The sequence below is a fragment of the Panthera tigris genome, chromosome B4 (assembly GCF_018350195.1).
Source record: "Panthera tigris isolate Pti1 chromosome B4, P.tigris_Pti1_mat1.1, whole genome shotgun sequence".
In the NCBI taxonomy this organism is placed as follows: Eukaryota; Metazoa; Chordata; class Mammalia; order Carnivora; family Felidae; genus Panthera; species Panthera tigris.
In genome coordinates, this window is record NC_056666.1 from 36,066,735 (window position 1) to 36,089,818 (window position 23,084).

Below are 23,084 nucleotides of genomic sequence, written 5' to 3' on the forward strand. Positions count from 1 at the left end.
ATATTACTCAAAAGTAGTAAAGCAGTAAACATCACTGCTTACTAAGTCACACATTTACTTCTCAAAGATATAGGAAAACGACCACTGAAAAAATATATTTTTTTAATATTTATTTTTGAGAGAGAGAGAGACAGAGTGTGAGCTGGGGAGGGGCAGAGAAACAGGGGAACACAGAATCTGAAGCAGGCTCCGTCTAGGCTCTGAGCTGTCAGCACAGAGTCTGACATGGGGCTCGAACTCACAAACCGTGAGATCAAGACTTGAGCTGAAGTTGGGACACACAACTGACTGAGCCACCCAGGCCCTGAAAATATTATTTCGAAACAAGTTTTGGGATTTTACTATATGTAAACTTAAATAAAAAATTTGGGTCGGGGGCTCCTGGCTGGCTCAGTCAGAGGAGTGTTAAGACTCTTGATTTCAGAGTTATAAGTTTGAGCCCCATACTCGGTGTAGAGATTACTTAAACGCAAACACACACACACACACACACACACACACACACACACACACAGAGTAAAGATTTTAAAACTAGAGAAAATGATAACTATTACTGATTATATTTTGTTTATAGCCTCTGGGCCTCTTCCTCCTCAATTGAATATTTTATTTCTCTTAGAGTCCCTCTACTTTGTCTTATGTTATAGCAATATATGCATTTTCTCTATTTCTGAAAGCTGATTTATGGCATAAATGTTATCAAGTCTACCTTCAACTCAGCCAATCTGACTTGGCTATAGCACCTAACTGGTGCCTTCCTTATAGGGGTAATTCCATTTTCCATAGTGCATCCTCTCTATGACTGGTTAGCTCACCTGATCAAAGGAGTAATAAAGACAAGATACCTTCTCTTATTTCCAGTCTGTTCCACAGCCCCAAATTTCACTTCTAGCACACACAGTTGTTCTTTAAGTCAGTATTTCTCAAGTGTATTCCACGGAAGTACGGAAAGAGATGTTAACAAATGTCCCATGAAAAAAAGTTTTCCATGGTCAAATAAATAGAAGGAACACTGGGCGTAATAGTACCCTGGTGAAGAACTCACAAGAGCTTTTTATGGTGTAGGTTACACATCTTTAATGGGAGGCTACATTTTAAAGCAGGGGTAGCCAAACTACTGCCCACATGCCAAATCAGACTAACCATCTGTTGACATACAGCCTGTAAGCAAATAGCTTTTACATTTTTAAGTGGCTGAAACCACAAAAAGAAAATTATTTTTTTCTTTTCTTTTTTTTCTTTTATTTTTGAGACAGGGACAGACAGAGCATGAACAGGGGAGGGTCAGAGAGAGGGAGACACAGAATCTGAAACAGGCTCCAGGCTCTGAGCTGTCAGCACAGAGCCTGACGCGGGGCTTGAACTCACGGACTGTGAGATCATGACCTGAGCCGAAGTCGGCTGCTTAACCGACTGAGCCACCCAGGTGCCCCTGAAAATTATTTTTTTCTAAATGGTTAATTTTATGTTATGGGAACTTTACCTTATTTTTTAAATGTTTATTTATTTCTGAGAGAGTGAGAGCAAGTAGGGGAGGGGCAGAGAGAGAAGGAGACGGAAGATCCAGAGCAGGCTCTGTGCTGACAGCTGAGAGCCCGACATGGGGCTCGAACTCACAAGCCCTGAGATCATGACCTGAGCCCAAGTTGGATGCTTAACAGAGTGACCACCCAGGTGCCCCCCCCAAAATACTTTTATGACATAATGTAATTTGTAGTATATTTTATGAATATGATTTGAAATGCAATTTTCAGTGTCCATAAACAAATTACAAATGGGAAAAAGCATATCCATTTGTTTATGTATTTTCTATGACTGCTTTAGCAAGGCAACAGAAAATCAGAGTGGTTGTGACGGACACCAAATTGTCCCCAAAGTTCAACATATTTACTATCTGGTGCCAACTCTTTTATAAGCCATTTTCCAAACCTAGGTGACCATGGAACCCTACTTCCTCAGTTTTCTGGGGAATACCAATAAACAACTGTAGGAATACCAGTATTCCAAGAAAACAGTTTGGAATATGATGACTTAACAACAAGCCAACGATCTCAAAAGAATGAATAAAAGAGTATAAATGCACTGGGAAAAAATTCACCATGATCAATACAGCCAACTTGATTACCACAGAGTTGGCTACTCTGTTAAGCATTTTAAATAGATTAAGTAATTTAATCCTTACAATAACCCTATGAATTTGAGAAAAGAGATATCTAGTAGGCAGTTGAACTGATGGGCCTGGGGCCAGGCCCTGAATTAAAGATGGATGTGGAAATGGTCAGTAAAGAAGGTAGCTGAAATAATGAAACCACCAAGATCAGAAGAGAGGCATATGGCACTGGTAGAATAACAGTCTATAAAAGAACTAAGGTGGGGGGGGGTGGGGGGGGAGACAGTCTTAGAGGAATAAGAAAACAAGAAGACAGTGGTATCTTGAAAGCCAAAGAAAGTATGTTTCAAGCAATAAGAAGTCATCAAATACTTTAAAGTGTTTATAAACAAGTCAAAATAAGGAATGCAAAATTTCCATTTGATTTAGTTTTTAGAATATTTCTAGTTACTGTGGAAAGCAGTTTCATGGCTAGAAGTAGAAGCCATATTGAAAAAGGTTGAGGAGTAGACACACACACACACACACACACACACACACAGTGAGATACTACTCTGCCATGAAAAAAAAAGAAATCTTGCCATTTACAACAGCATGGATGTACTTTGAAGATGTTATGCTAAGTGAAATAAGTGAGACAAAGAAAGACAAATACCATAAGATTTCATCCATATGTGGAATCTAAAAAAATCAAAACAAATGAACAAACATAACAAAATACAGAAAAACTCATTATCTATATCTATATTGATATATAGATAGATATAGGTAACAGATTAGTGGCTACCAGAGGAGGAGGGTGAAAGTGGGCAAAATGAGTAAAGGGATCAATTATATGTATGTATGTTTGTATGTATGTATGTATGTATGTATGTATGTATGTGTATGTGTGTATACACACATACACAATATTTTCTTTATCCATTAACCCATCAAGGAACATTTAGGCTGTTACCATTTCTTAGTTATTATAAATAATGCTACAATAAACATACCTCTTTTTAATATACCTTTTCAAATCAGCATTTATGAGTTCTTTGAATAAATACCCAGAGGAGGAAGAGCTGGTTCATATGGTAGTTCTATTCTTAATTTTTTTTTATTAATCTCTACACTTTTCCCTAGTGGTTATACCAATTTTACATTCCCACCAAGAGTGTATCAGATATCCTTTTTCTCCACATCCTCTTCAACATTCGTTATTTCTAGTCTTTTTGATAACAGTTGTAATAGCCATTTTAACTGGTATGAGGTAATACTGCATTATAACTTGAATTTACACTCTCCTAATCATTAGTGACATGGAACAACCTTTCATGTGCCTGTTGGCCATCTCTATGTCTCCTTGGAAAAATGTCTTTTCAGAATGTCTACCCATTTTTAATTATTTTTTTGGTTGTTGTGTTGTATGAGTTCTTCATATAATATGGATATTAATCCCTTGTTGGATATATGATTTACAAAAACTTTTCCCATTTACTATGTATCCCTTTTGTTTTGATGATGGTTCTTTCACTGTGCAGCTTTTTAGTTTGATATAATCCCATTTATTTATTTTTGGTTGTTTCCCTTGCCTCTGGAGTCAGATCCACAAAAATACCACTAAGACCAATATCAACATTTATCAACTATGTTTTATTCCAGGTATTTTATGTTTTCAAGTCTAACATTCAAGTCTTTAATCCATTTTGAGTTAATTTTTGTGTATGGTGTAAGATCGTGGCCTTGTTTCACTATTTTGCATGTGGCTGTCCAGTTTTCCTAATATCATTTACTGAAAAGATTGTCCTTTCTCCATTGCATGTTCTTGGTGCCTTTGTTGTAAATTAGTTGTACATATATGTCTGAGTTTAGTTCTGGGACCTCAATTCTTTCTGCTGATCTGTATATCTGTTTTATGCCCTATATCACACTATTTTATAGCTTTGTAGTATAGTTTGAAACTAGGGAGTGTGATTTTTTCAGCTTTGTTATTCTTTCTCAAGATTTCTTTGGTTACTGAGGATCTTTTGCGTTTCCATACCAGTTTTAGAATTATTTCTTCTAACAAAAAAAAAAAAAAAAAAAGAGGTTAGAGTGGAAGAGAGCCAAAGCATAAGAGACTCTTAAAAATTGAGAACAAACTGAGGGTTGATGGGGGTGGGAGGGAGGGGAGGGTGGGTGATGGGTATTGAGGAGGGCACCTTTTGGGATGAGCACTGGGTGTTGTATGGAAACCAATTTGACAATAAACTTCATATATTGAAAAAAAAAAAGAATTATTTATTCTAGTTCTGTGAAAAATGCCATTGGAATTTAGATAGGTATTGCCCTGAATCCATAGATTCCTTTGGGTAGTATGGACATTTTAATAATATTAATTCGTGCAATCCATGAGCATGGAATATCTTTCCGTTATTTGTGTCTTCTTCAATTTCATCATACAGGTCTTTCACCTCCTTGGTTAAATTTTTTCTTGGTTATTTTATTCTTTTTGATGTAACTGTAAATGGGAATGATTTCTTCTCTTTCTGATAATTCATTATTAGTGTATAGAAATGCCACTGATTTCTGTAAGTTGGTTTTGTATACTGCTATTTTGCTGGATTCATTTATTAGTTTTAACATTTTTTGGGTGGAGTCTTTTGGGTTTTTAATGTATAGTATGGTGTTATTTGTAAATAGTTTTATTTCTTCCTTTCAGATTTGGATGTCTTTTATTTTTTTTTATTTGCCTAATTTTTATGGCTAGGACTTCCAATACTATGTTAAATAAAAGTGGTAAGAGTGGGCATCCTTGTCTTGTTCCAGATCTTAGAGAAAAAGCTTTCAGTTTCTTCATCAGAGTATCATGTTATTTGTAGGTCTGTCAGATATGGCCTTTATTATGTTGATGTATGTTTATTCTATATATAGTTTGTTGAGTTTTTGCCATAAAAGGATGTTGAATTCTGTCAAATGCTTTTCCTACATCTATTGAGAGGATGACATAGCATTTTTTCATTTTGTTACTGTGGTGTATCAAGTTGCTTGACTTGTAGATATTGAACCATCCTTACATCCTTGGAATAAATCCTATCGGATTATGGTATTTGGTCCTCTTAACGTATTACTGAATTCAGTTTGCTAATATTTTCTTGAGAATTTTTCCATCAGTATTCATCAATGATACTGGCCTGTAATTGTGTGTGTGTGTGTGTGTGTGTGGTATCTTTGTCTGATTTTGGTATCATGGTAATGCTGCCTTCATAAAATGAGTTGGGAAATGTTCTTTCCTCTTCTTTTTTCTGCAACAGTTTGAGAAGAGTAAGTATTAAATCTTTCAATGCCTGGTAGAATTCACCAGTAAAGCCATCTGGTCCTGGACTCTTGTTTGTTGGTTTTTTTGATTACTGATTCAATCTCTTTATTAGTATAAAGATTTTCTATTTCTTCATGATTCAGGCTTGGAAGATTGTATGCTTATAGGAATTTATCAATTTCTTTAAGGTTATCCAGATTTTTGGCATAAAATTGTTCATAGTAGTCTCTTATGATTCTTTGCATTTCTGTGGTGTCGGTTTAACTTTTCCTCTTTCACTTCTGATTGTATTAAAGCTTGTTCTATTTTTTTATTGATTAGCCTAGCCAAAGGTGTGTCAATTTTGTTTATCTTTTCAAAGAACCACCTTATTGTTTTATTGATCTTTTTCTTTTGTTTTTGTGTGTTTCTTTGAGTCTCTATTTCATGTATTTCTGCTCTGATCCTTATAATTTCCTTCCTTTGACTGATTTTGGACTTCATTTGTTTTTCTTTTTCTAGGTGTAAAGTTAGATTGTTTGAGATTTTTCCTGTTTCTTGTTAGATCTTTATTGCTATGATCTTCTAAGAACCACTTTTGCTGCATTTCAAAGATTTTTATATGTTGCATCTCTGTTTTCATTTGTCTCTAGGTAAGTTTGATTTCTTTGATGACCCACTGGTTGTTCAGTTGAATGCTGCTTGATGTCCACATTTCTCTGGTTTTTCCACTTTTCTTATGATTCATTTCAGATTCATACCACTGTGTTCAGAGAAGATGCCTAATATAATCTTCTTGAATTTATTTAAAATTGTTTTGCAGCCTAACATGATCTATCTGGAGACTCATGTGCACTTGAGAAGAATGTGCATTCTGTTGCTTTTGGATAGAATGTTCTGTATAAATCTATTAAATCCATTTGGTCTAATGTGTCATTTAAGGCCAATGATTCTTTAAATGATCTACCCAGTGATGTAAAGGAGAAGTAAAGTCCTTTATTGTTGTATTGCTGTCAATTTCTCCTCTTAGGTCCCTTGATATTTGTTTTATATACCATAGTACTCCTATGTTGGGTGCATATATATTTATAAATGTTATGCCTTCTTGTTGGATTAATCCCTTTATCATTATGTAATATCCTTATTTGTTTATTATGACAGTCTTTTTTTTTATTTAAAAAAAATTTTTTTAATGTTTATTTTTGACAGAGAGAGAGAGAGACAGAGCATGAACGGGGGAGGGGCAGAGAGAGAGGGAGACACAGAATCCAAAGCAGACTCCAGGCTCTGAGCTGTCAGCACAGAGCCCGAAGCAGGGCTCGAACTCACAGACTGCAAGATCATGACCTGAGCTGATGTCGGACACTCAACCGACTGAGACACTCAGGTGCCCCATGACAGTCTTGTTTTAAAACCTGTTTTGTATGCTGTGAGTATAGCTACACCAGTTTTATGTTTCCATTTGTATAGTTTCTACATCCCTTCACCTTCAGTCTCTATGTGTCCTTACTTATGAAGTGAGTCTCTAATAGGCAGCATAGAGATGGGTCTTGTTTTTATTTACCCATTCATCACTCAATTTCTTTTTTTCTTTAATGTTTATTTTTGAGAGGAGCTGAGGAAGGTGGGGGGTTGAGGATCCAAAGTGGGCTCTGTGCTGACAGCAGAGAGCCCAATGCAGGGCTCAAACTCATGAACCATGAGGTCATGACCCGGGCTAAAGTCAGATGCTTAATCGACTGAACCATACAGATGCCCCTCACTACTCAATTTCTTGACTGGAGTTTAGTCTCTTCATATTTAAAGCAATTAATGGGGTGCCTGAGTGGCTCAGTCAGTTAAGCGTCTGACTTTGGCTCAGGTCATGATCTCACAGTTCATAGGTTTGAGCACCACATCAGGCTCTGTGCTGTTAGCACAGAGCTTGTTTTGGATTCTCTGTCTCTCTATGTCTCTCTGTCTGCTCCTTCCCCACTATGTCTCTGTGTCTCTTGAAAATAAACATTTATATAAATATAAATACACACACACACACACACATATGGTAATGATGCAATTATTGATAGGTATGTACTTACTGCCATTTTGGGAATTGCTTTCTGTCCTTTCTCATGTGCTTTTCGGTATTTAAGTCTTTGTTTTGTGGTTACTGACAAGTTCACATATAGCTTCCTATGTACAGAATGATCTATTTTTTTTTAATGTTTATTTTTGAGAGAGAGAGAGACTGAGTATGAGAGCGGAGGAGGGGCAAAGAGAGAGGGAGACACACAATCCAAAGCAGGCTCCAGGCTCTGAGCTGTTAGCATTGAGCCTGACGCAGGGCTTGAACCCATGAACTAGAGATCATAACCTGAGCTGAGGTGGATGCTCAAGCGACTGAGCCAACCAGGTGCCCCTAGAACAATATATTTTGAGTTGACAGCAAGTTAAATTTGAACACACTCCATAATTTTACATTCCTGCCCTCTTGCCCATGCAATCTTTTTTTGATGACACATTTTACATCTTTTCATTTCTGAGCATCCCTAATGCCTAAACTTAACTAATTATTGTAGTTTTAATTTTCCTATTTTTGTCTTTTAACCTTCATATTTAAGTGATTGAGCCATCATTTTTACTACATATTTACCTTTTCCAGTGAGATTTTTAGTTTCTTATGTTTTCTTGTAATTAATTAGTGTCCCCCCTCCGTCCCCCCCCCACCCAGTTTAGAGAGGCCCCTTTATCATTTCTTGTAAGGTCAGTTGAGTAGTGATGAACTCCTTTAACTTTTGCTTGTAGTAATAGTCTCAAAAATCCTTCTCTTCATCAGATCTTTGATTCCCCTGCAAAGCTTTTGGTCTCTGAGCTTGAATATGGAGCTTTACTCCACCAATAATATGATATTCTTGTTGTAGTGCATTCTGAAGTTCTTCTCCTGAAGAAAACTGAATCCAACCCATGCCTCTGTAAAATCCAGTCTCTGTCAAAAGATACAGTGCACTTTCATATATGGCCAAACTGGGCAAAGTGTTCTCTCAGCTCACTCGAGGCTGCGGTCCAGGGAATTTTTCCGACAGAAGCCACAGGAGGGCTAGTACTCATGCACAGTGCCACAGAGTCCCTCACTAATGAAGTTGCCATCTTTAGATCTGTCTGGAAAACTCTTAATCTCTCCCTCAAGTCTGAATGATAATTTTGCTAGGTTGAGAACTGTTTGTTGGATGCCATTCTCTTCTGGTTTCAAAGTCTCTGCCGAAAAATCTGATGGCCTTATGGAGTTTCCCTTGTATATATTAAGTTGTTTTTATCTTGCTGCTTATAAGATTCTAACTTTGGGGCACCTGGGTGGCTCAGTTGGCTGAGCGTCTGACTTCGGCTCAGGTCATGATCTCGCAGTTCGTGAGTTCAAGCCCCGTGTTGGGCTGTGTGTTGACAGCTCAGAGCCTGGAGCCTGCTTCAGATTCCGTGTCTCCTCCTCTCTCTGTCTCTCCCTCCCATGCTCATGCTCTCTGTCTCTCAATAATAAATAAATGTTAAAAAAAATTTTTTTTAATTTATTAAGATTCTAACTTTTACCATTTTAATTGCAATATGTTTGGAGCCTGCTTTGGATTCTGTGTCTCCTCCTCTCTCTGTCTCTCAATAATAAATAAACGTTAAAAAATTTTTATTAAAACTTATTAAGATTCTAACTTTTACCATTTTAATTGTAATGTGTTTGGTGTGGATTGCTTTGTGTTCATCTTTTTTTGGAACTCTCTGGGTTTCCTGGACCTGTATGTCTGTTTCCTTTCCCAGATTAGGGAAGTTTCCAGCCTTTATTTCTTCAAATAGTTTTCTAGCCCTTTCTCTCTTCTTCTTCTGGGAGCCTTATGTTATTCTACTTGAAACTGTCTCCAAAGTGAATTTATCTTCATTTCTAAAAATTCTTTTTTGTTTTGCTGCTTTATCTGGGTATGTTCTACTGCTTTGTCTTCCAATTTGCTGATCTTGATCTTCAGTTTCACCCACTGTGCTGTTAAACTCCTTCTAGTGTACTTTACAGTTCAGTCATTATATTCTTCAGCTCTGTAACTTGTTTGAAGCTTATGTTTTCTCTTTGTTGAGGATCTCACTGTGTTCATTCGTTCTTCTGCTGAGTTTGGTGAGCATCTTTATGACCATTACTTTGAACACTTTACCAGGTGGATGATTTATCTCCATTACATTAATGTCTTTCTCCAATGTTTTGTCTTGTTCTTTCATTTGAAACATTATCCTCTGTCTCATTTTGCCCAACTTTGTTTCTATGTATTAGGCAAAAGATATATCTCTCCCAATCTTAAAGGAGCCACCTTTTTAAGGAGATGGTACATGGATCCCAGAAATGTAATCCCCTCTGACGACCAAAGCTAGGCACTCAAGGGATGTCTCCTGTGTGGGATGTGCACTCCCATCTACTAAATGTGGCCGTATCTGTTGTGTAGTGGTTGGCAAGGTTATTGGCCAGCACAGCTCCAATATATGACTGGCATTGGAAAGTAGTTGTGGGCTAGGCTGTGACACATCCTTGCACGAGGATGTGGGGCAGAGTTCTCAGCAGGGCACACTCACTGACTCCAGCAGGGTAGAGGGACAGATCCAAAATGGCATCTACTGGCTGTGACAATGGAAAGGCAGGATGAAATTACAATTGGATCTGCCAATGATTCCATCCATGAAAAAAGTCCCAAAAGCTTCCTACCTCTCCAGTAGGCATTTTAAGATTAGTAAGTGAGTCTCCTCCACAACCGGTCTACATGCTTTTCAAATTGGTATTTTTGAATTAGGTTTCAGGGAGAATGAGTCTGTGAGTGAGCCCTTTGGGGGAGGGGAGGTCTCTGTTCCCTATAAATCTACGGTTTTCATAGTCCTTGTTTTTCAAAACCTGGCATTTAGGGGTCTTATCTCTCTTGTGCAGGATTTAAGAGCTGGCATGCCTGATATGGAGCATCATGAGAGAATAGTTCAGTATTTTTGAGATCCCTCATGACTGTGAACTGCTCCAAATAGGATGGGTCTTTTTTGGCAAGACAGTGTCTCTGCCTCTCCTACGCATCTTGATGCTGTCCTTTTGTGTGGGGGCTCTGCTCATCCAGTTTTCTGGCCTTTTCCAGAGGAAATTATTCCATATGTAGCTGTCCATGGAGTGAATTTATGAACTTCCTATGCCACCATCTTGAACTCAACTCCCTTTCCCTGATATCTTATTTAAAGCAATCTGTAAGCTGTACATGTATAAAGCCTATTCTTACGATCTCAATTAAACAATAGTTAATTGATGTTGGAACTCCTCCTTTGGTTATTTTGGAGAACACAGTAAGCCTTAAGAAATTACTATAAACAGTACAAAAAACAAATGTGCCTCTTCTATGGCTCTTTCATGTTTAGACTATACTATTAAATTTTGTGGAGATTAAAATATAACATTATTGGGGAATGTTCTTGCTTGAGTCAGAGGAGGCAAAACGAAATAACTTCTAGTGAATTGTATCACAGTTGACAAAGGGGCTTATTATTATCTATTGATTGGATTGGAGTTGTTATCTGCTCTATGGTAGTTTCTTTTTTTTATTATTTTTTTAATGTTTACTTATTTTTGAAAGAGAGAGGGAGAGAGGCAGAGTATGAGCTGAGTAGGAGCAGAGAGAGAAGGAGACACAGAATCTGAAGCAGGCTCCAAGTTCCAAGCTGTCAGCACAGGGCCTGATGCAGGGCTTGAACTCATGAACTAAACTGCGAGATCGTTTAACCAACTAAGCCACCCACGTACGCCTATTGTAGTTTCTGTTACATTCTCTGCAGAGGAGGAATTCTGTTTTTTCGTTTGTTTGCTTGTTTGTTTTTTAAGTGGGCTTCACACCCAACATGGAACCCAATGTGAGGCTTGAACTCATGACCCTGAGTCAAGACCTCAGCTGAGATCATGAGTTGGATGCTTAACCAATTGAGCCACCCAGGCACCCCCAGCGCAGGAATTCTTAGTACATTTTATCTCTGCTACTCTTCTAGCAAGATAAGAAAATTAAAAGCTTTTTGTGAAGTTGTAAAAACAACTACAACAACATTATAACATTATATATTAATTTATAGTTGATTATTTGATTTGTCCAAGTACACATCTGTGTAAGAAGACTTAACTGCTTCTCATACCATCTGTGTAAGAAGACTTAATTGCTTCTCATACCCTAGAATTTTATCACGATGAGAACTAAGAGACTGGATTGAGTACACGTGTTGAATTGGCATTTAATATTACATGTGAAAAAGAAGGTATTTCAAAACAGTTCTATTATAAACACACATTGTCTTACACAGGAGATGATGAATATAAGAAGTTTTATTTGGATGTACTTTGAAAAAACAGAAAGAGAGAAAGCAACAAAAGCAAGTGTAATAGTCTCAAAAAATATTCCAGATAATCTCTAATTATGTGTTTCTAGCTTTTGCAAATTTCTGTGAATTCTGGTTGCATGTGCCAGTACACTTGAGGATACCTGCTTTAACAACCTAAGACTGAAGCGGGGGGTTGGGGGAGGGGGTGGTGCCTGGGTGGCTCAGTTGGTCAAGCATCTGACTTTGGCTCAGGTCATGATCTCACAGCTTTGGAGTTCAAGCTCCACATTGAGATCTGTGCTGACAGCTCAGAGCCTGGAGCCTGATTCGGATTCTGTGTCTCCCTCTCTCTCTCTCTGCCCCTCCCCACAAAAATAAATGAACATTAAAAAAAAATTGGAATGCAAACTGGTGCAGCCACTCTGGAAACAGTATGGAAGTTCCTCAAAAAATTAAAAATAGAACTACCCTATGACCCAGCAATTGCACTACTAGGGATTTATCCAAGGGATACAGGTATGCTGTTTCGAAGGGGCACATTCATCCCAATGTTTATAGCAGCACTATCAACAATAGCCAAAGTATAGAAAAGCCCAAATGTCCATCGATGGATGAATGGATAAAGAAGATATGGTATATAGATATGCAATGGAGTATTACTCGGCAATCAAAAAGAATGAAACCTTGCCATTTGCAACTACATGGATGGAAGTAGAGAGTATTATGTGAAGCAAAATTAGTCAGAGAATGGCAAATATCATATGACTTTACTCATATGAGGACTTTAAGATACAAAATAGATGAACATAAGGGAAGGGAAACAAAAATACTATAAAAACAGGGAAGAGAACAAAAACATAAGAGACTCTTAAAGATGGAGAACAAACAGAGCATTACTGGAGGGGTTTTGGGAGGGGGGGTGGGCTAAATGTGTAAAGAGCATTAAGGAATCTACTCCTGAAATCATTGTTGCATTATATGCTAACTAATTTGGATGTAAATTAAAAAAATAAATTAAATAAAGTTAAATTTAAAAAGAACCTAAGACTGAAGGAATAGGAGAATGAGAAATTATGAGAATCTAGTGACAGATCTCAATTGGACGTTTTTTGGATTAACAATATAAATTCTAAATATCTTCTAGCTATAAAAATTCACCATTCTATGTAAAAGTAAGTACACAAATTTACAAGCTACATGACAATCAAACCATTCACAATTTGGCTACAATCCAAACGTTCCAGCATGATGCTTTAGTCATTTGAAAATTGTCATGTTTCCCAAATACATACTTTCCTTTCTTAGTGCCTTTTTCATCCTTTTCACTTAAAATTCAGTCTTCTAATTCCTCTTGCCCTTGGTGGTTCAGCTCAGTTCAGTACACATTCATTAAATGTCTTATATGTGACAAAGGTCACATTAAGCACTGAGCCAAGATAAGGCCTCCATCTTAAAATGTTACCCCGAGAAATCTAGGTAACTAGAACACGGGTACATGTGAAGTCTGTTGGTAGACTGAGCCTGGAGTGCCCTAAGAACTCTGTGAAACAATAAGGTAGGTTGAAGCTTTAGGCCTTTTGAAACTCCGGGGAGAACAGGGAATTTCAATATGTTGTACTGGGTTGAAACTGGTGGCCTAATGGATTTTGAGGCCTTTTGAGGCAGTGCACACTAAGTAGTAATTTATTTATCAGCTCTTCAATTATATTTTAAAAAGGAATTGCTTGTTTCCTTCTAAAAAGTTATCTGTGATACTTATAAAATTGGAAAATAAACTCCAATTTGGTTAACATGTGTATCTAAGAATTATTTCTTCTACATTTCATTAATATTGTCTCTCCATTAAAACAAAAGAATCTTAAATTATTTAATTTAAGCAAATAAGTCTGTATTCTGGATACTTATGTTGTAAAATAAGCATATACCATTATTTCATAAAACACATGTGTTTAAAAATTTCAAGTATCAAGAGATTGAGAAGACAAGCCACAGACTGGGAGAAAATATGTGTAAAATAAAGAAGATATATATATGAAAAAATGTTCAACATCATATGTCAATAGAGAACTACAAATTAAAACACTAATGAGGTATCGCTACACACCTATTAGAATGGCCCAAATCCAAAACACAAACAATGTCAAATGCTGGTGAAATAAAACGGACTCTCATCATTGCTGGTGGGAATGAGAAACTGCACAGCCACTTTTGAACACAGTTTGGCAGTTTTTTGCTCAAAAAACTAACTCTTACTCTTACCATACAATCTAGCAATCATGCTCCTCAGTATTTATCTGAATGAACTGAAAACTTATGTTCACATAAAACTTACATCCCAAAACCTGGACAGGGATGTTTATAGCAGCCTTACTCATAATCGTCACAATCTGGAAACAAGTAAGATGTCCTTCAGTAGGTAAATGGATAAATTGTGGTAGATCAAGACAATGGAATATTATTTGGCACTAAAAAGAAATGAGCTATAAAAGCCATAAAAAGATGTGACAAGAACTCAAATACATATTACTAAATGAAAGAGCCATTTTGAAAAGTGTATGTACTATAAAATTCCAACTACACATTTTGGAAAAGGCAAAATTATGGAGACAGTAAAAAAAAATGGTTTTCAGGGGCTAGGGAAAGAGAGAGATAAATGAGAGCACAAGGATTTTTAGGTCAATGAAACTATTCTATATGATACTACAATGGGTGATACATAACATTATACATTTTTCAAAACGCACAGAATGTACAAAACTATGAGTGAATTCTAATATAAACTATGGACTTTGGGTAACAACAATGTATTAATGTAGCTTCATTGATTGTTAACAAATATACCCTGGTACCCACAATTGATGGGGGAGATTATGTATACATGGGGATGGCAGTGATGAAGATTTTTTGTTACTTTCCACCCAATTTTCCTATTAACCTAAAACTGCCCTAAAAAAATAAAATTAATATAACAAATATATTTAGTAACTAAAGTCATGGTTAAGAGTCTCTGTTTAGAGAATGATACAGACTGGGAGAAAATATTTGCAAACCACATATCTGACAAAAGAGTAGACTAAAAAACTCTCAAAACGCAACAATAAACAAACTCTCTAATTAGAAAATGGAAAGAAGACATTAAGAATTATTTCACTGAAAAGAATATACAGATGACAATCATATGAAAGGATAGTCAACATCATTCTCCCTTAGAGAAATGCAAAGTAAAAACCACAATGAGCTAGCATTATACAATTATCAGAACTGCTAAAATAAAAATAGAGACAACACCAAATGCTAGCAAGGATGTGGGAAAACAGGATCACTTACGCACTGCTGCTGGGAATGTCATATGGTGCTACCAGTCTGGAAAACAGTTTGACAGTTTCTTAAAATATTAAATATGCAACTACCATATCATCTAGAAACTGTACATCTGGGCATTTATTCTAGAAAAACATAAACTTAAGTTATACAAAAACCTGTACACAAATGTTTATAGGTTTTTTCCATAATAGACAAAAACAGGGGGGGCGCCTGGGTGGTGCAGTCGGTTAAGCGTCCGACTTCAGCCAGGTCACGATCTCGCGGTCTGTGAGTTCGAGCCCCGCGTCAGGCTCTGGGCTGATGGCTCGGAGCCTGGAGCTTGTTTCCGATTCTGTGTCTCCCTCTGTCTCTGCCCCTCCCCCGTTCATGCTCTGTCTCTCTCTGTCCCAAAAATAAATAAAAAAACGTTGAAAAAAAAATTAAAAAAAAAATAAAAAAAAAAAAATAGACAAAAACAGGAAACAACTCAGATGTCCTTCCACAGGTGACCGGTAAAACAAACTATAGCACATCCATACCATGGAATATCACTCAGTAATAAAAAGGAATGAACTACTGATAGATGCAACAATCTGGATTAATCTCCAGATAACTATGCAGAGTAAAAAACAATCTGAAAAAATTATACACTGTATGATTCCATTTATATAACATTCTTGAAATTAGAAAATTATAAAAACGGAAAACAGATTGGCTGCCAAGAACAAGGAAGGTGGGGTGAGAGGGAAGTGGGTGTGAGTATAAAAGGGGATCTCTGTAGTGATAGAAGTGTTCTGTATCTTGACTATATCAAAGTCCATATCCTGGTTGTGATACTGTACACAATATCACATCCTGGTTTTGTAAGATGTTACTGCTGGGGAAACTGGGGATCTCTCTGTATTATTTTTTACAACTATATGTGATTCTACAGAATCTACAATCATCTCAAAATAAAAAGATTAATTAAAATAACGTGATTTCATTCAGATTAAGGTGAAGAATTAATTAGTATCTTGTCCATTTTGGCTCAATATCTGACTAGCCATACAAATCCTAAATACAATTCTAAGAGCATCTCTTAGTGCGGGGAATCAAATGAAGTTCAAATGCTAGGTAAAATTCTAACCTTGTTGCAATACTGGCAATCACAAGCATAGATGCAGAAGATGATGTAAGTAATAAATCCAAGACTGGATGGACTAAAACATAGCACACAAAAAGCCCAAGGACACATTCCAAGCAAAATGCTAAACTTACCCAGTTCTAGAACTATACATCACTATAAAATAGGAAGAGATCTCCTGGACATGACATGAGCTGCGGCTGCTCTGCCCTATCTCACTTTATGGATTTATGACAGTTTTCCTGTTAAAGAACCATCCCAGAAACCATGTGTGCCTTACATATTTGCCATTCCTACTCTGGTATGACATAAATAAATCATGGGGCTTGGGTCAGTACAGCCAGCCTGTAAAGTGATTCATGAGGCCAGCAGTACCATCCCCTAGGACTGTGTACTTTATTACAGTAAACCTCAGAACAAGATACAATTTCCTGACTCAAGAAGCAGCCTTTAAATCAGGACACCTGGACAGCCCTGGAATCACTTAAAAATACAATAGATCTCAATCCACCATTGTTACTCAGTGCTGGCCTGCACTTGCCCCAGCTCTGTTCCTTTTAACACTAAATACAAAATTCAAAATGAATCCCCTCTGAGTGAATTATTATGGTAACAGAACTACAGAATAAATTTGAATGCATCGCATCCTTTGATCTCTTTTGTTCCCTGTTTTTCCCTAACTTTATTTACCCATTCAAAAAATAATATTCCCCGTGTCAAATTTCCCAGGCTTTAAAACTCATAAAGCAAGAGCACCATTCGGTACCTAAAATAAAAAAGCAAATGACTGAACCTGGTTTCCCTCTAGATAACTCAATAAGGAACACCATTTAGAGCAATCCTAGAGACAAAGTTGCCAGGGCATTCTTTGGGTTTGGAGACCTATTCTGCATCAGTATGATTTATATAGGTATCATGTATACTTTAAACCAAGACTGGCAATAATTCCATACTCTTGTTTGGAAAAACTGGAAATATAACCAGTTGTAAAAGGCATGATTTTTGAACTCCTAAGGGCTTTTTACATTAGCATCTACATATAATTATCAAACTCTCTTTTTATGTCCTCAACTCTGAATAAAATGCTTAAAGCCACTAAAACAAACAAAACCACATTCCCAGTTATCAAAAAGAACTACTTATGAGTAAGATGCTGAACAGTTTATAGCTAGACAATCAATATCAGTTTGCGAATTTACTGAGGCTTCCAAATCAAAGGCCCATGACATACTAATATTATTTTATACTTCTTCTTGAAGAAATCCTGGAGAAAAAGTGTTGGGGCTCCCCATGATGGCCACAGAACTGATCCCAACGCCCTGATCTTCTATGATACAACTGAGGCAAATTTATTTTTATTCAATAAAGACTTACTTTGACTGTTTATGTTTTGGGCACATGCAGCCAATAGGTACAAAAAGCTGCAGTGTTCTACTACATTCCTTTGCAGTAAGAATCAGACTAAGAGAAAATACGTAGTCTTGCTCCTTAGCCTCTTCACACCTTCCCAAGTCATCAAAATGACTGGACTGTATGCATGCATGAGGTGTTCAAAAATTTGAGCATGGCAATTGGAGATCAAGGCAAACTAAAATAACAGATTCATAGACCTATCGAGGCAAAAGCTTTCCAGTGAATCAAAAGGAGAAAAAAGAAAGGACTATGGGAATTCTCAGCAACTACAAACAAACTACATGTTGATGATAATATGACTGCTCATAAATCTTAGGGGACACAGGTTTTTGTAAATCTTGTCATATTATGTTTTAAGACATTACACAATTTTTTCCTTAAGCTGATACTTTACCACTTACCATACAGTTGAACAAGTTTCCTAGAAAGAATTCAATAATAAAAATTCTTTAATTAATAAATATTAAAGCTTCAGTAAACAAAAGGGGCAGATATGTTCCTTTTTAATGACCTCAGGCTCACTTCAAGCATCTGTGTCTTGCTAGAAAAGACACTCAAATCAGGAAGAGGCAGTTGGCAGATCACTTACATCAGTCATGCATGGAGTTGTTTCTCACTAGGAAATGCCACAAGCCTTCATGGCCTGCCAGACAGTATAAATAAACACTGCAGATAAGCTTTAAAATGGATCACCCAAAAGATTCTTTAAATACAGAGGACAAACTGAGGGTTGGTGGAGGTAGGGGAGTGGGTTAAATGCGTGATGGGCATTAAGGAGGGCACTTGTTGGGATGAGCACCGGGTGTTATATGTAAGTGATGAATCACTGGGTTCTACCCCTGAAGCCAAGACTACACTGTATGTTAACTAATTTGAGAATAAAAATAAAAAATAAATAAATAAAATGGATCACACTCTAAAGAATCAACATATTGGAGAAATATTTGAAAAATGTCGAAAAGTTCTCTTCTAGAAAAGCCTTGAATTCTTAACCTGACAACAAATGAATACTTTCTGGGGTAATGTGAAACTTGATAACAATCACAACATTTATTTAGTATTTTGTAGGAAATACTTCTTAAGGATTATCAAAACAGACATGCTTGAGTTTTACAGAATTTCTCTACCTGGAAATTACCATATTACTTCAATTTCCCTCTTCAAGGTAGTTAATTTTGATTTGGATGCATTTAAAGACATTTTTGGAGGGGTGGGTGCCTGGATGGCTCAGTTGGTTAAGCATCCAACTTTGGCTCAGGTCATGATCTCACAGTCCATGAGTACAAACCCCAGGCCTGGAGCCTACTTCAGATTCTGTGTCTCCCTCTCTCTCTGCCCTTCTCCTGCTCGCACTCTCTCTCTCAAAAATGAATAATAACGTTAAAAAAATTTATTTTTGAGAGAGAGACACAGAGTGTGAACAGGGGAGGGGCAGAGAGAGAGGCAGACACAGATCCAAAGCAGGCTCCAAGCTCTGAGCTGTCAGCACAGAGCCTGACACAGGGGTCAAATTCACAAACCATGAAATCATGACCTGAGTCGAAAGTCAGCTGCTCAAGGGACAGAGCCACCCACGCGCCCCTTGATTTGGGTGTATTTTAAATTGACTAATAAGGTAAGCACAGTTTGAAAAAGTAAACTGTGGCTCTAGCACACTAGTACTGGCACTAAAATATAACCTAGTATTTCAACGATATATTTCAAAAAATACATTTGAAAACTGCCAAGAGGATACCGAAAGATGAACAATTGTGCTTGTCTCAATTCTAAACTATGAACTATAAAATACCATCCTCAGTTGATTCTGGCCCCAAGTCTAGAAAAAAAACACAAAACAAAAAAAACAAAAAGCAAAAAACTTCAAAACTATCTAGCTATTAAAAAAACAAATGTCAGGGGCATTCACTTTCGAATGTCCCCTCTGTAAAGAGAGCTTTCATACTATTTTTACTTTCTAATCTTATACTCTAATACACTTTTTCCTACTGCTCAAAAAATAACAACAAAATCCCACAGATGTCACAACATACTCTGTTTCCTGAGTATCAGCTGACTGATAATATCTACTTACTCTGTTAGGGTCAATCAATCAGTGATTCTCCTAGAAATAAAAGGAGGATTGTCAATTTTTTGAGTTGGGCCATAGCTGACTAAGGTTTTTAATTGAAACATGAAATTCCTCCTGTCATTAAGGATTATGATCCCCTTTAAAGTTTACCAAGTTTTACCCTCTCAGTTTCCTCCTTTGTAAAGAGGGACCTATATTAAATATATATGAACATTAATAAATATTTACAAATAGCACTGAAGAAATGTAAAGGATATAATGTAATATGAAAAAAGTACAGGTTTTCACCTAAGAAAAACCCTTTCAATATTCTCTCCAGTATTAGTGATTTCTACAGATCGACATGCAGCTACACAAGACGACAAACCTATTCTTGTCACTCAGGTCCACTTCTCACCCAGACTACTTACTGTCACTGATTCTACCATGAAGATAAGCCAGATGGGGTGCCTGGGTGGCTCAGTCGGTTGAGTTGTCCAACTTTGGCTCGGGTCATTATCTTGCGGTTCGTGGGTTCAAGCCCCACGTCAGGCTCTGTGCTGACAGCTTGGAGCCTGGAGCCTGCTTCAGATTCTGTGTCTCCCTCTCTCTCTCTCTACCCCTCCCCTGCTTGTGCTCGCTTTCTCTCTCTCTCAAAAATAAATAAACATTAAAAAAAAAAGATAAGCCAGTTACTGTGCAAAATGTAAGGCTTTTATTTATATGTGTAAAGAGAAAACATAAACATGTTATGTATAATATGAGCTTATCAGAAACGACATTTTTCACAATTATATGGAGGAATCGGAGTCATTTAATGTTTAATGACAAAAAAATATACGGGGCGCCTGGGTGGCTCAGTTGGTTAGGCACCTGCCTTTGGCTCAGGTCATGATCTCACAGTTCATGAGTTCGAGCCCTGCATCAGGCTTTGTGCTGACAGCTCAGAGCCTGGAGCCTGCTTCGGATTCTGTGCTTTCCTCTCTCTCTGCCCCTCCCCCACTCGCACTCTCTCAACAATAATAAACATTAAAAAAAAAGTTTTTTAAGTATTTTTTTCTTCCTGTGATCTCTAGACATCACAGAGTAAATGTGTTCAATCTGCAATAAAAAATTAAGCAAGTACTAAATAAACATTAAGCAGACTATGAAAATAAATACACAGGTAAAAAAAGGAAAACCCAAATTCTTAATTTCATTTGGCTACGTTGAACTTCTGTACATCTTCAATAAAACAGCTGTAGGTGTTGGACACTATGGATATAAGCTGAAAGAAACACAATCTCTGCACTCAAGAATTTATGGTCCAGGGACTGGTAAACTATAACCCAGGAGCCAAATTTACCTGCTGCCTATTTTATTATGATTATAATTAACAGTAGTAGTAGTAGTAGTAGTAGTAGTAGTAGTAAAATGTACATAAAAGTTACCACTGTAACCATCAAGTGTAAGATTCAGTGGCATTAAGTACACCGCAGTTTGTACCACTACCACTATCCATTTCTGGAATGTGTTCATATCTTTAAACAGAAACTCTACACCCATGAGACAATAATTCCCCATTCCCCGCTTGCTCAGCTCTTGGTAACTTCTATTCTGTATTCTGTCTGTATAAATCTGCCTATTCTAAGTACCTCAGATAAGCAGAACCATAAAATATTTGTCCTTCTGTGTATGGCTTTATTTCACTTAATGATTTCTTTTTTTTAAATTTTTTAAACATGTTTATTTTTGAGAGAGAGCACGTGTGGGTGCGCGTGTGCAAATGGGGGAGGGGCAGAGATAGGAGGAGACAGAGAACCTGAAGCAGGCTCCACACTGTCAGCAACAAAGTCTCACAAGGGGCTCAAACCCATGAACCACAAGACTGTGACTTGAATCGAAGTCGGACACTCAACCCATTGAGCCACCCAGGTGGGGACCCCACTTAGCATAATAATTTCTAGGTTCACCCATGTGGCAGCACATGCCAGAATTTCATTTCTTCTCAAGGCTGAATAATATTCCATTGCGTGTATACACACACACAAACCACATTTTATCCACTTATTTGTTGATAAATACTTATTTTGCTTCCACCTCTGGCTATTGTAAATAATGCTGCAATGAACAATGGTGTACAAATATGTGTTTGAATTCCTGCTTTCAATTCTTTTGGGTATACACCTAGAAGTAAAACTGCTATGACACTTGTTTTTGTAAATGAAGCTGTCCTGTTACACTGCCACATGTATTTATTTACATATTATTTATGCTTGCTTTTACACTACAATGACACAGTTGAATAGTTATAAAACAGACCATATGACCTACAAAGTCTAACATGTTTTCTATCTGGCCCTTACAGAAAAAGGTTTGCTGACTCCTTTTATTGTCCATCGTCTTATGATGTGGAAGAGGTGGAGAAACAGCTAATTTTGTCTTGTAAAGTTATGAGGACTCAGTGTGTGTGTGGGAGGGTGGATGTACACGTGTGTGTGTGTGTGTGTGTGTGTATTTTTGGAGGGGGTAATGGAAATGGTATCCTAAAATCCTAACAATACTACCTTGGAAAAAATTATTTATATTTTGTTTTCACACTGAGGTTAGGGTTACCATATAACTCACTAAATTAAAGCATTTAGTTTAGGCTTTCCAAACTATACTTCAGAGCTTCACTGAGCTTCTCATTTTAATGATTATAGGTTAGCTATACTTCCTTGTTTTCTCAACACTATATTCTCCCTTGGCTTCCTTAAAATCATACTTTGCTGGTTTACTATCTAGCTCATAACATTTCTTCTTCATTTTGCTGGGTCATTTCCCTCGCATCCACATGTTGAATTCCCTAGTGATCTATCTTACGGTCCTCCTCTCATTTTATACTCTTATTCATTCCCTTCTGTTTGAACTTCAGACCTACGATATCCAAATGTCTATTGGCTATATCTATCTTACTGTCCTGCATTTCAGTGGGCCAATATCCACCTATTTCTCAACTCAGACACCTAAGAGTCATCCTTAACTCCTCTATTTCCTACCTCACCACAACCAATCAAAACCAATAAATTATTATGTCTTTTCTTTCAAATATTTCTCAATCTCTTAGATCTCGTAAGCACTGCTTTATTTCAGGATCTCAAAAACTCTGGATTACTACAGTATTTTCATGACTTTAATTTTCTCCTCTATACCTCATTCTTCACAGAAGAATCATATATGTGAAATGCAAATATAAATGTCACTTCTACGCTCAAAACACTCAATAGCTTTTTATAGCTCCTAGGATAGGATAACCAGCCTCCCAATATAGCCCCCATTGATCCCCACAATCTGGTAATTATACCCTTTTGTACCTTCTTTCTACATGATACCAATGGTGATCTGTGTGATCAATATAAGATGGTAGAAGTGATGTAAATCACTTCAAGATCATGTTATAAAAAATACTGTGGCTTCTGTCTTCAGTGTCCCCTCACCCAGGGATCACCCACTCTCTGGGAAGCCA

At 37.0% G+C, this 23,084-nt stretch overlaps 1 protein-coding gene and 1 pseudogene across 9 annotated transcripts in view; both read right to left on the bottom strand.

Moving 5' to 3' along the window:
* The window catches only part of ERC1 (ELKS/RAB6-interacting/CAST family member 1), a 509,181-nt gene that overhangs the window by 136,826 nt on the left and 349,271 nt on the right, over positions 1 to 23,084 (bottom strand). The window lies entirely within an intron of this gene.
* On the bottom strand, positions 8,117 to 8,535 carry LOC122240272 (annotated as a pseudogene).